The sequence below is a fragment of the Chinchilla lanigera genome, unplaced genomic scaffold, assembly GCF_000276665.1.
Source record: "Chinchilla lanigera isolate Chin_1 unplaced genomic scaffold, ChiLan1.0 scaffold00002, whole genome shotgun sequence".
NCBI lineage: Eukaryota > Metazoa > Chordata > Mammalia > Rodentia > Chinchillidae > Chinchilla > Chinchilla lanigera.
The window spans coordinates 32,070,700-32,083,836 of record NW_004955403.1 but is presented as its reverse complement, the minus strand read 5'-3'; the positions used below and the strand labels follow the sequence as shown (position 1 = coordinate 32,083,836).

At 36.4% G+C, this 13,137-nt stretch overlaps 1 pseudogene; it reads right to left on the bottom strand.

The window, feature by feature from the left end:
• The window catches only part of LOC102020074, a 180,501-nt pseudogene that overhangs the window by 126,997 nt on the left and 40,367 nt on the right, over positions 1–13,137 (bottom strand).

Here is a 13,137-nt window from a genome sequence, read left to right as displayed (position 1 = left end):
TATGCAGTTTAAATGTCTGTAGGTTTAGTTATCCACAGCCAGTAAGAGCTGGAAATGGTGAAGTGGGAAATTGGGGAAAGCAGTTTTCCATTTTCTCTCTCTTGAACAGCATGGTGAGATGCTTCACCATCAGGGTCTATCATTTCCAACATGGGAATCATCACTGTTTCCATGGTATCACCACCACCATGTAGGGCATGTGTAAGTCATTCTCTGAATTAATGTAGCAGTTATGAGAACTACTCACATTGAATTGAGATGGTTGTTTTCAAAAAATTCATTTTAATAAAGCTTAAACAACATTTTAGAGGGACAGAAGTACAGACCACATCCAAATGTTTTATGTATAACATTCTTATCATTCTTCTATTTTATTATGTCTATTATATTCAAATCCTCTTCTGAGTATTTGGGTAAAATTTATGTACATCAAGATTAATTCTTTCATAGTTTGCTATATCTCTGCTACTGTAATTACTTATTCTTAAGAACTTTATATGATTTGATCGTATGGTATATTTTTATTGGATTTTTATATTCTTTATGGTTAAACCATTTTTGCAATAAAAGGCAAAAACATTAGTATTCTGCTTTTTTTAGGTGGTCTTGGAGATTGAACCCAGGGATTTGCGCATGCAAGGCAAGAGCTCTACCACTGAGCCAAGTCCCCAGGCCCCTAGTATTCTTTCACATGTACTATAATTTCTATAGACATTGAAAGCTCAATATACTGTTCAGTATCTCTCTTTTGACTCTCTTAACATTGCTTTCATTACTTACCTCTAGTTTATCACCCCAAACATTTTAATAATAGTAAGAAAATCACAACCATTAAATTAAGAAATATAAATTAATGAATTTATTTTAGCTGTAATGTACCATAATTTAGCATTCTTTTCTTTTATGAATCATGGCTTTGACAATGTATCTAATTTCTTTTTGTAGCAAAGCTCACACATTCCTTTATTTTTTATTTTTTTTTTACAGCACAGAAAGATGATCTTTATTATGTTGTAACTAGAAAGAGCAGAAAGCAAGCTTATGAGGGACAATGATTTTTTGAAACCAGACTTCAAAACAATAATCAAAAATAAGTCTTAACTACACAGATACTTTGGTCACTATTGTCATCTCCAGTGGCACAAAAGCCAGCAGCATAAGGTAACATAAAGGCAATGGCTGTAAATTGTGAATGTATCCAAACACAGATCATTATATTAAAGTCTATCCTTTTATTTTCTTAATCTTCTTTTTAAATGTTTAACAATGATTGTTACTTATAAGCACACACATCACACTCCTACAAGAAAACTGCCTTAATATTCTCAAACTAACACTTTTCTTTTCTCCAAAAACTGAATGACTTAGGAGGCTGAGGCAGGCAGATGACCATGGTTTGGAGGCCAGACTGGACTACACAGTGACACACTGCCTCAAAAAACAGAAAAAAGAAAAAAATAGAATGAGTCATGATTCCAGTCTATACTGTAGTGTTAATAGTAACATGCAAGATTGATTTTGTTTTCAAGGTTAAATACCATATTGACTTCACCATTGGTGGCCAGCTATGTACTCTAATCTTTAACTTTTATTGTCTTAATAAATTTAAAAATAGTTCTTAAGACCTGAGATGTTAGATAAATTGTTAATGATTGTATCCTTATAATTTAGACTTTAGTCCATTCGGTTAAAAGCCCCTCTAAGATTTTAAAATTATTTACAAATGGTTATAACTAAAACAATGATAAAATTCACTACTTGAGTAGTTAAGACTGCTAATAAGGCCTTTAACTAAGGGTTGCATATTTTACACATGTTTAACTTACTGAGTACAACTCTTAAAACTATGCTTATAATTCTGTCACCAGTAAGTGCTCTTCATTTTGATGACTCTGTGGATAGCCCATCTCTTCTCCTCTCTTATAAACTATCTCCTTTTTTCTTTCTCCAAACAAAAATGCTAGTATTCCAACTGAACAGCTGCCAAAAGGAACATGTGTTTGAACAACGCAATGATAACTGTAATGCCTAGCAGAGAAGTATGTTCACACAGGCATTCAATGTTTGTTGCACATGGATGAGTGGGTTCTAAGGCAGTTGTCTGAATCATATGCTATTCATCACAAGGTATAAGTAATTTTGCTTAACCAGGAATTTCGGGTTATCAGATTTAATTCAACTACTAGTATAAATTCAAGAAAGTGATTTTTTTAAAAAAACGCATAATGAGTTCTCAGAAAAAGTGAACAAGTCAATCATAGTTCCTACTATAACATTAGTTACAGGAAAAGGAACAAAACTACTTATCTCTACATATTATGCACAACGAAATCAGGGGAAAAAATAAGACAAAAAAATCCTAAAAAGTGTTAGCTAATTTTTATCATTCCTCCACATTTTCCTTGTAGCTTTTTTGGTCACATATTTATCTGTGGTAAGTTCTCTAGCTGAAAGATAATGCTATTTTCTGAATGGATTTTTTTTTTATCTCCATAGATATGTAATAGGGTTTGTAAAAAGCAGGTATAAGATTATATATCATATGATGCCATGTTTTTCCTTTTATTTCTTGTTAATACTCAATTTTTCCTATTTTAATGAAACCATATAGAATATGAGATAATCTATTAACATATTGTGAGATTATTTGCTTATAATAGTCAGGTTGATAGCTTTGAAGCACACTGCACACTTGTCATCTCACATAATAATAAGTAAATATTACTCTTTTTGGAAAGGATACACTGACACACTCTTAAGTTTGGGGCTTTGGCCCAATATTTTTAGATGGTCACAGGACAATTGCAATGGCAATCACATTGACAGTGCAATTCATGGTTTGGTTCTCCCATTTTACAGCACAGGTTCCATCGCATGTGGTGTCACAAAACGATGAGCTGGCTCTGTAAAAGCCATATGCACTCTGCTGGACCACTGCCCAGGCCACACTGTATTTGCAAGCTTTAACCAGCTTAACCAAATGTGTGAATGACTGCTCCACTATGCTTGCCCTCCAATGATGGATGTTGTTCTGATTGTAACCCTCACCTCCTAACAACCCATGCACACACACTGACGATATTGTGAGTTTCATCAGCATTGAAACCAACTCCTAGTAGGCACATACTCCTTTAAAATCTCTCATTGTAGCTCCGAGTTACTGACAGTAATGGAAAAATTACAATAATGAATAAAAAAAATTCTTAATCTCAGACTATCTGCTGTAATAAATTAATAGTTAAAAGCAAGAAGTAAATTGAGCTCCATCATGGTGGAGTAAACTAACAAGACATTGCAAGATGCTGGAAGACACTCCAGGAGGATGCTTACCAGGATCCTCAAGTGCTTGGGAAAGGGGTCAAACCATGCCCTGTCATAGAAATGGAAAGCAACTTGATGGAGAGGAGCACCAGCTGATAGCCTGTATCAGGGGTGCTGGTAAAGCAAATCAAGGGAAGTATTCGATCCTGCAAGCAGTGAAAATGCCACCTTGAGATATAGCCTAAGGTCCCATAGCATGAAAATAAATACCAAGGAGAGGACAGGCTTCAGTGTATGACTGCCCTGCCAAAAGTCAAGTGGTTTTCAGTTCAGGTACTAAGTATAGTGGTGGTCTGGCCACAAATCAGCATGGTGGGGGAATATCAGGCTCCCGAGGAAGATTGCTGAGTGTGGTGTTCAGATGCACTGTCAGCAGCCTCTCCATCGTGGCATGGCTTATACCACCAGTCTGGCAAAAACACCACCTTGTGAGAGGGAAAAACCTTCCTAGATGCCAAAAAGAGGAACTCCAGATAAGCTGCTGTGAGCATGCCCAGGAGGATCCATGCACTACCTGAAGCTCAGGTTTGGTAAAGGCAACATATGGGAGTAGTGTCTAGGCCCCTGGGTAAGGGGTCTGAGTACAGCAGGAGCAGTTGTGCTGCTGTTTGGGGTGCCAGCTGAGCAATCAAGATATTCTGTATCCTGACTCTGCTCATAACACAAATCTGGACAGAAGAACACCCTGAGAGAGTATCTAGTCCCCAGAGGAACAAAGCTGCACAGCTTTTAGGTAACTGGCCTGCTGGGAGCTTTTCCCAGCAGAGCAGTGGAGAAGTTCTTGATGCCAGCATTTCTTACAGCTCTGTTCCAGAGAAAGCATCATATTAGGAGAGGAAAGTGAGGCAAGGGCACCAACTGCACTGCTCTGTGGGTGCACAACAGGTCCGTCGTCACCCCAACCCCATCCATCTGTCTAGCTCTCATCACACTAAGAGTGGAAACCAGGTCGGGGGCTGGGGATTTAGCTCAGCGGCAAAAGCGCCTGCCTGGCAAGCGCAAGGTCGTGAGTTCGGTTCCCGGTACCGGAGAAAAACCAAAACCAAAAAAAAGAAAAAAAAGAAACCAGGTCAGTTGGATCCAGGAGAGAGCACCTCCAAACTAGGACACTAAAGAAGGCATGCTCCAAAACTTCCTCAGAGGGTGGTGGATGTGTCAGGTCTGATGAGCCCTAGGGACAGAAAGACACAGGGAAGGATCCTGCATTTGGACCCAGATGGAGGCCGGGCATGCAGCAGGTGTGAGCAGAGTGACCCCAGGTATAGAAGAGAGATAACAGAGCAGGTCCTGAGTGAGCACTTCCACTGGCATCCAAATCACCAAGAAGGTCTGTGTGGAACAGGCAACCCGCCATCAGTCCTATCCTAAAAACACCACAGAAATTCGAGTTTGTACAGTACCCACCACACCACCTAATAGGAACTGCTGCACTGGGAACTGCATCCCTGACGCCAAACATTACAGAGTTCCAAGCAGAAAGGCCCTCACTTTCTAAGCTCTGGATACCACTGGGCTCCTGGGCTGGATGGAGAATGCATGAGAGGTGCGGACCAAGAATTCAGAGTGCAGGGGATGTCAGAAGGGAGTGCAGAGAGGTACTGGGCATGCTCACACAGAAAAGCACGGAGGGAGCAGATTAACAGCAGCAAGGGTACCCACGGAGGGAGAATACAATGATGAAAGAACTCCCAGCACTCAGAAATCAGTACAGGTTGTGGAGGATCTGAATCTTGCCCGGTCCCTCTCAGCCCTACCGTCATCTCAAACAGTGGAAAGGTCTATCATATCACAGAACAGGCTAGTCATGTACTCAGAAGCACATCTGAAACATAACGGAGCTCTGCCTGCAGAACGAACTGGAAGCCAGCTCAGTGGACCCTCCAGGAAGGACCTTTGATTTTCGTGTTCTTGTGTGTATATTTATTTTCTTTTTCTCCTTTCATTTTCTTTATATTGGTGAGATGTTTGCAGAATGGAGAAAATAATTAAGTAATGCTTAAATTCAACTAAATAGAAACGAGATCTCTTTAATTTCCCAGAAGCATGTGTCAATGAAGTAGAAAACATTACAGGGAAAACAACTAAAAAAAGAAAAATGCTTAATGAAATGTTGACAACATCAGAGAAGAAAGAGTGTGCAAATATGTAAGACTGTTGATGAGTTTAAAGAGGACTAAATTAAATATATAAAAGACTAAATAGATTTCACTGAACTTATAGAAAATATAAACAAAAAGCCAAATCGATATGTAAGAAAGTACAAGATATAAACAACCATCCTGCAATAAATTTGAAATTAGGAAATGAAACTATGCAGAAATCCAGAATATGAAAAATTGAATTAAAATCTTTACAGCATATACCATTAATGTGAGAAAAGATTCTGTGAACCTGAATATAGGGTAATGTAGGAGATCCTGTTCTCGCTGCTGTCATTACCCTTAGATCAGCCAGACATGCTGGAAACTAGAGCTAACAAATGCTCCATGGCTCAAGAATAAATAAAATAATCCAAAGCACAAAACCCCCCAAATATCTTAAATATTATTGGAGTAAAGAAAATATCCCAAGATGACTCAAAATGTACTAATGATTCGCTCACCAAATCTTAGCAGCAGTTAGGAATTCTACATAAGGAATACAATTTCAATGTGAAGAAGGCTTTATAGATACCAAAGGAGCCATGAGCAAAGAAACCGTCTCCACAGCTAATTCTAGACATTAGCAGAAAGAGAGCACATGAAATGTGGTTAGAGAAATATAACATGTAGCTTACAAGCTCAAGCCTATCAGGACAACAGCAGATTACTCAGCATGCACCATGACAACCAAGAGAGCTCAGAACAGGTGTTCAGGTCCTCCTCCCGAGAAAAAAGTATTATACACCCAAAGTCTGAGAGACTGTAGAAGTATCCTTCAAAACTGATGTAGAAATAAAGACTTCCCATGACAAACAGACCCCAAAGAAGTTTATTACTAGTATTGCAGAAAATACATAATGGAATTCTGCCTTACACTCTTTGGACCCTGCACTGAAACCTCTGAATATTTGAGACAAATAGACTTGGCTATTTAAATTGTGGCTCTCAGCTATTTTGTCCAGTGACAGGAAAGCTAACTCTGGTGGGAAGAATATGGGGTCTGGCACCAAAGGCTACCCAAACATGGTAATTTGGGGTCATGAGTGCTGTCACTTGCATCGTGGTCCATCTGCTCTAATACAAAAGGGAATGATCGGGCCTCATTTTTGTCTATCTCACCAGCACCAAGCTATTACAACAAGGGTCAGGTGAATACCTGGTATATTTAATCTGTCGTGGAGAGTGAAGAGACACACCCGACTTCTTTCTTTCTCTTTCTTCTTTCTCTCACCCCAGTTGTTCCCTTCTTTGAGCAGCTTCTTTCCCTGTTATCTTATGTATTGTACCTTTTTTGTTTTATTTACTCTTTCAGGTTCTTAAACTAGGGTGATAATATGATGTTTGTACATATGGGTTTGATTTTCTTCACTTGTGATTATGGTCTCTAGTTGCATCCATTTACATATAAAAGCCTCAAGTTTGTCTTTTTTTATAGCTGAGAAATAAAAATACATCTTTTTCATGATTCCTCAACTGATGGACCTTTATGTTGTTTCCAAGATTTAGCTGTGACAGATTGCACTGCTGTAAGTATAGGCGTGCACACAGCACTGTGGTATGATGTTTTTAATTCTTCTGGGAATATACCCAGAAGGGAAATAACTATGTTAACTTTAATCCTAGTTTTGTAAGGAATCTCCACACTGATATCCACAGAGCACTTATCAATCTGCACTCAAATATGTATATATAAAGAGAGAGAGAGAGAGAGAGAGAGAGAGAGAGAGAGAGAGAGAGAGAGAGAGACCTGGATTACCTGTATGGTTGATGTCTAGTGGTTTATTGAAAGGAAGAGTTAAGGCTTAAATTTGTTTCTGTTTTGATGAAATTTACATGCTTATATCTGATAATCTCAGAAACTGTTTTGAAGACAAAAATATGCAGTATAAGAACCAATAGAAGAATTCTTATCCTCTTCTCTGAAGCTCTGCATCACCTCTAATGTTTTTAAAATTTTTTCTATTTTCTTTAATGGCTTCATCAATGTTGCATTCTTACATCTGGTAATCTGAGCAACTTGGGTGAGGGTAACAGTATGCAATATAACAACCACTGTTCATTCCTATCATTTTGTTTTGAAAGCCTGTATCATTTTTAATGTTTTTCCTTGTGTGTGTGTGTGTGTGTGTGTGTGTGTGTGTGTGTGTGTATGTGATGCTGGCATTTTGCTACTGTTCTTTTTTCCTATTCTCTTTAAAATACAAAAAAGAGACACACCAGACATCAGTCTCACAGAAGACTGTGTGGAAAGATTTATACTTTCACTTTATCCAAGTAGAAATGACCAGTACCCTCACCTGCATGTTGTTGGTGCCAGATGTGGCAGCATGGAGAGTGACCATCTGCATGTAAAACGCCAGCACTCACTTTTTCCTCTACTAGAATGGAACGAAGGAAAACATGTTAAAAGGGAACATTCAAATAAGTCCTAGTAACTCAAATTATTACACAAAATTTTGACAATTAATCTGGAAGTCACTTTCAAGAGCTAGAAGGAACTAGAACTAGAAGAAAGTAAAACTGAATGAAGAAGACAAGGACTCATAAGACGTTCGGAATATCTGGCAAGAATTTGAAATGAACAATCATCAAAATACCTTAACAGTAATTTACTGTCTTTCATTAAAAAATTATTCAATTGAGTCAACAGATAGACTGCCTCAAAATAATTAAGGAATCAAGCAAGTAGAAATTTTGTAACTGAAAATGTACAAATGAAAGAAACTTAAAGAAAAAAATCTCCTTAAATTTTTGGATCAATAATAGAATAGAAGAGACAGAGAAAAGAAACTAAATTAAAAGCAAGTGTTTTCCGAGTTTTGGAAAGTAGATGTTTTAGGTGCTGGGGATTTAGCTCAGCGGCAAAGAGCTTGCCTGGCAAGCACAAGTTCATGAGTTCGATTCCTGGTACCGGAAGAAAAAAAAAAAAAAAAAAAAAAAAAAAAAAAAAAGTGGACTCTTTAAATTCAGAAAAATTAATAGTGACATCAAGAACTCCATTGTGGTGGTGACACTCTTTGTCTTCCAAAAATGTAATAAGGAGCCCTCACTTTTCCACAGCTCTTTTGATTACTGAAGTAGTACTCATTAAGCCATCCTCCATTCCAAGACATATATTTTAGGATAAAGATTAAACAGCATTTTGAATGTGTAGTCCCTAAGATCCTAGAACTATGTAGTCTAAATATTGGCTATACAACAGCCATTTGGCACTACACAGATATCATACATAGTTTAGTACTGATCTTGTTGTACCCATTTACCTTTTTGTGGAACTTTAACATTTATAAAAATAATACATCTTCAAATATGTACTAAGCTATTTATAGCAAGCAGTGTTCTATACTAAAATTAAAAATCACATACTGCCTTCCATTTCTGAAAGGATGAAAGTAAATTCCACAAATCCAATTTCTTAGCATAATAATTTTAGAACATTCACCAACAATAGCAACTGATCCTAAATAACGAGTTAGTGTGCGACAGACTCCAACAGCATCTTAGCGTAACCCTATGCGATAGTTTCTGTTACATCAAACTTCATAGCTCAGGAAACTGAGGGAATGAGATAGAAGTAACTTTCCTAAGCACTTGGGAGCCAATATTCAAATCTATGCTGACATCACAGTTTGTGAGTGTAATGACTAAACTGAAAGGAACGAGAATACATTTCACAATTCATGATATTTCATTAGAATGGAGTTCAAAACTATCACACCATTTTAAAAAGCACCTATTACTGTGTAATCTTATTTACACATAAGCTAATGAAGCACAGAAATTATGTAGTAGGCAAATGGCACAGACAGATACTGTCATTTCGAGGATAGTGTCCTTCAGTGTTTGTGTTACTAAATCAAAGGAAATTTTCCTTAATAGCTAGTAAATGGAAAATCAATTTAAAGGACAATTAACAACCATAACACTGTACTAAAGAGAGTCCTTTGACATTTCAAGCAGTTTCTTTAATACTCTGGCTTATAATCACAGGCAAAAACACTTGTTTCTCTGAGACACTCTTTTACCTCGGTCAGTAGACTAGGGAATAAAACACAGAGCATAGGCCCTGAGACCTACTGACTATGAGGTTTCTAAGACTGCCTAGCCAAATTCTCTATTATTAAAAAAATAACCAATATAGTAATGTAGATGTCTCCTCTTGGGTATCTAAATGCATCAAGACTTTCTTGGGCACCTGAATAAAAGCCATCAAAAATATCTACCAGGCAATAATTTGGCATTTGATTGAAATTAAAGTGATTTCAGGAAAGTTGCTTTAGGTTTTTTTTGCTACTGTAACAAAGGACCATAATAAATTTAGAGAGCTAAAGCAACACAAATTTACTCTTTCTGTTTTGCAGCTCAGGGATCCCAGTGGGGTTCACTGGGCTAAAATCCAGGTTTCCTTCAAGTCAACCTAGAGAAAGAACTTATTTTTGTTATTTCCATTCTCAGAAACCACTGTAATTCCTTGGACCATGACTCCTTTTAAGAAACGGCATCACTGGACAGCTGCTTTTCTATATCTCACCTGGTCTGTGTAATTTAACCCACTCACACAGCCAGGATAATCGTTTTATCTCCAATATTTAATTTAGTCACACCTGCAAAATTTCTTTTGCCAATTGTTTAAAGTTATTTGTAGTTTTCAGGAATTAAGGTTTGGACAATTTGGGGAGAATTTTATACTGCCCACCATATTTAGAGTGTAGTAGGTAAGAGCATTATTTGTATATCTCTACCGAGAGTGTGGAATTCCATCTCCAGTGTTCACTTTGTTACTCCAATTACTTTCAACCTCTCTCTTCTTTTTTGAAAGAGGAAATTGCAGCAGAACCTACTTTGTGAATGTGAGATTACAGAGAAAAATACACACATACCAAACCTGAAACAGTGCTTGTTAAATAGTAATAGCCAGATACGTGTTCTACTTAGTAAGAAACAAGGATACTATTCACTGTTATCTTTTAGGCATGAAAAGTATAGAGTGAAGCTACTAACCCACTGAAGTTCTTTTTTGCCATTATGGCTGCCCTGATTATCCTTAATTATTGCACGGTTGGTTTCTTACGTTTAGTCATTTGCAAAAATTAAATTACCAAAACGTACCTGACATAATTTTGGCATGTTTTTGGCCCAGATTAAATAATTTCAACCAACACTGATGTCTTCCAAAGCTTTATTTTTATTCTAAAAAACTCTAAAACCCTATATTGATGTCATATTGTCATGTAAAAAGCCATATAAAACTGATGCATACAGCTAGAGGTTTTAAGTATATTCTTGGAAACTCACCAAGTTCATAACTGTTTCCCTCACCTCACTAATGTAAGCTCCTGATATATTTACTATTATTATTTTTTGCACGTGTGTGTTTGTGTGAGTGTGTGAGAGTGTGTGTGTGAGTGTGTGTGAAGAACATTAACATAAGATCTGTTTTTTCAAATATCTGAATGTATACTAGGGCATCATTAGCTGTACCTACCATACCAAATAGTAGGTATTCAGAATTTATCTCTCATAAAGAAAAACAAGATTCAAATATTAAATGGTGAATGGAAAAGGAGATATTATATCTGTTCTCTCCAGAAATATAAACCATTAGAGGCTGGGGATTTAGCTCACTGTCACAGCGCCTACCTGGCAAGCACAAGGTCATGAATTCAATTCCCAGTATGGGAAAAAAACAACAACAACAACAAAAAAAAAAAAGATAAAGCATTAGACACTATATGAACAATTATATGGCAACAACTTTAAAATCTAGAAGAAACAGATACATTGCTGAACATATATAACTGATAATATTGGACAATAGAACAAAGCAAACCTACACATACCAATAGAAAGTATTGCAATTGAATTCATTATAAAAAGTCTCCTGGCTGTGAAAAATCTCAGAATTACACATCTTCAATGCTTGCATTTTGTCACATCTTTGTAGAAGAGTTAATGTCAATTGTCCTACTCTGGAAAAATTTTAATGGAGAAAAAACTTCAGAATTAATTCAGCACACAAGTTGTACATTAATACCAAAGCTAGAAAGCAAATAAAATTGAAAAAAAAAATAAAAATAAGGTACACTTCTTTCAAGGAAAACAGATGCAAAAATTCTCAACAAAACATTAATACAATCAAACACATATTAAAAAGATTATGTAGCATGATCAAAGGGATTTTTATCTCAGGTATTCAAGAATAATTCATTGTAGTCTTATAAGGACATTATACATCAGTCTAACAGAATGAACAAGAAAATCATCTTACTGAAGGCTGGAAAGCTTGTCATAAAATTCAACATTTTTATATAACAAATTTTAAAACTTTCCAACTCTAAACATATGAAAAATGTAAATACCTGAGTATAACAGAGACAATGTACAAGAAACGTACATCTATCATCATAGTGAAGGTGAAGAATCTGCAATCATTTTCTCTAGGATTATGCAAATAAATAGCTATGTATGTTTCATCACACTTACTTAGTAAAGTATTGGAAGTATAAACCAATATGTGGCAAAAGAAAGAAATTCAGGAACTCCAAACCGGAGAGGAGAATGGGCAAATTATACTTCATTGCAGACGACATGATTTTTTATATAAAATAGCATAGAAAACTCTAAAAGATATTACTGGAACCAATGAACAAATTCGCTAAGCTTTCAGAATACCTTTTGGGGGGCAAAATCTGTAGTTTTCTTTTAGATACTAATAATGAAATAGCTGAGAAGAAAGAAGTAATTCATTTTCTATTATTTTAAAAAAAGCAGGAAAACACTAACAGACAGACAGCCATTTATAAAATAGCAAAAGAACAATACAAACAATAAAAAGTTGCAAACAAAGTGGTAGGAAATTAATAATGCTTATTGTATTATATATTGATATCTTCAAAGTGATTTCTCATGAAAACAAATAGAGGCATGAAATATTGATCAATCAAGGACTCATTAACTGTTTCTTTCAGCAAAAAAATAGAAGACAGTAGATACATTATGTTAACTACCCAGTATATACATACATACAAAATTTCTCCTTCTTTCCCTTCTCTTTATCCACATCCCAGTTGGCCTTTATGCTTGAGCGTTTTCCTAGCATTTCACAATGTCTATCATACCTCCGAGTATAAATTAACTCTTTCAAGTTTTACACTAGTGAGACAATGCGGTGCTTGCACATGCAGGTCTGATTTATTTCACTTATGACTATGGACTCTAGTTGTGACCATTTACCTATAAAAGCCTCGAGTTTATCTATCTTTATAGCTGAGTAATATTCCATTATATAAAAGTACCACATTTTTTATCCAATCCTTGGTGGATGGACATTTGGGTTGTTTCCACAATTTAGCAATTACAAATTGTGCTGCTATGAACATAGGTGCACATATATTGCTGTGATATGATGTTTTTAGATCTTCTGGGGAAATACCCAGAAGGAGAATAGCTGGGTTGAATGGGACCTCTAGACCTACTTTGCTGAGGAATCTCCAAACTGATTTCCACAGTGGTTTCATCAGTCTGCATTCCCACCAGTAGCAGAGAAGAGTTCCTATTTCTCCACAGCCTCGCCAGCATTTGTTATTGGTTGATTTCTTAATGCTAGCCATTCTCACTGGGGTAAGGTAGAATCTCAGTGTTGTTTTAATTTGCATTTCTCGAATGACTAATGATG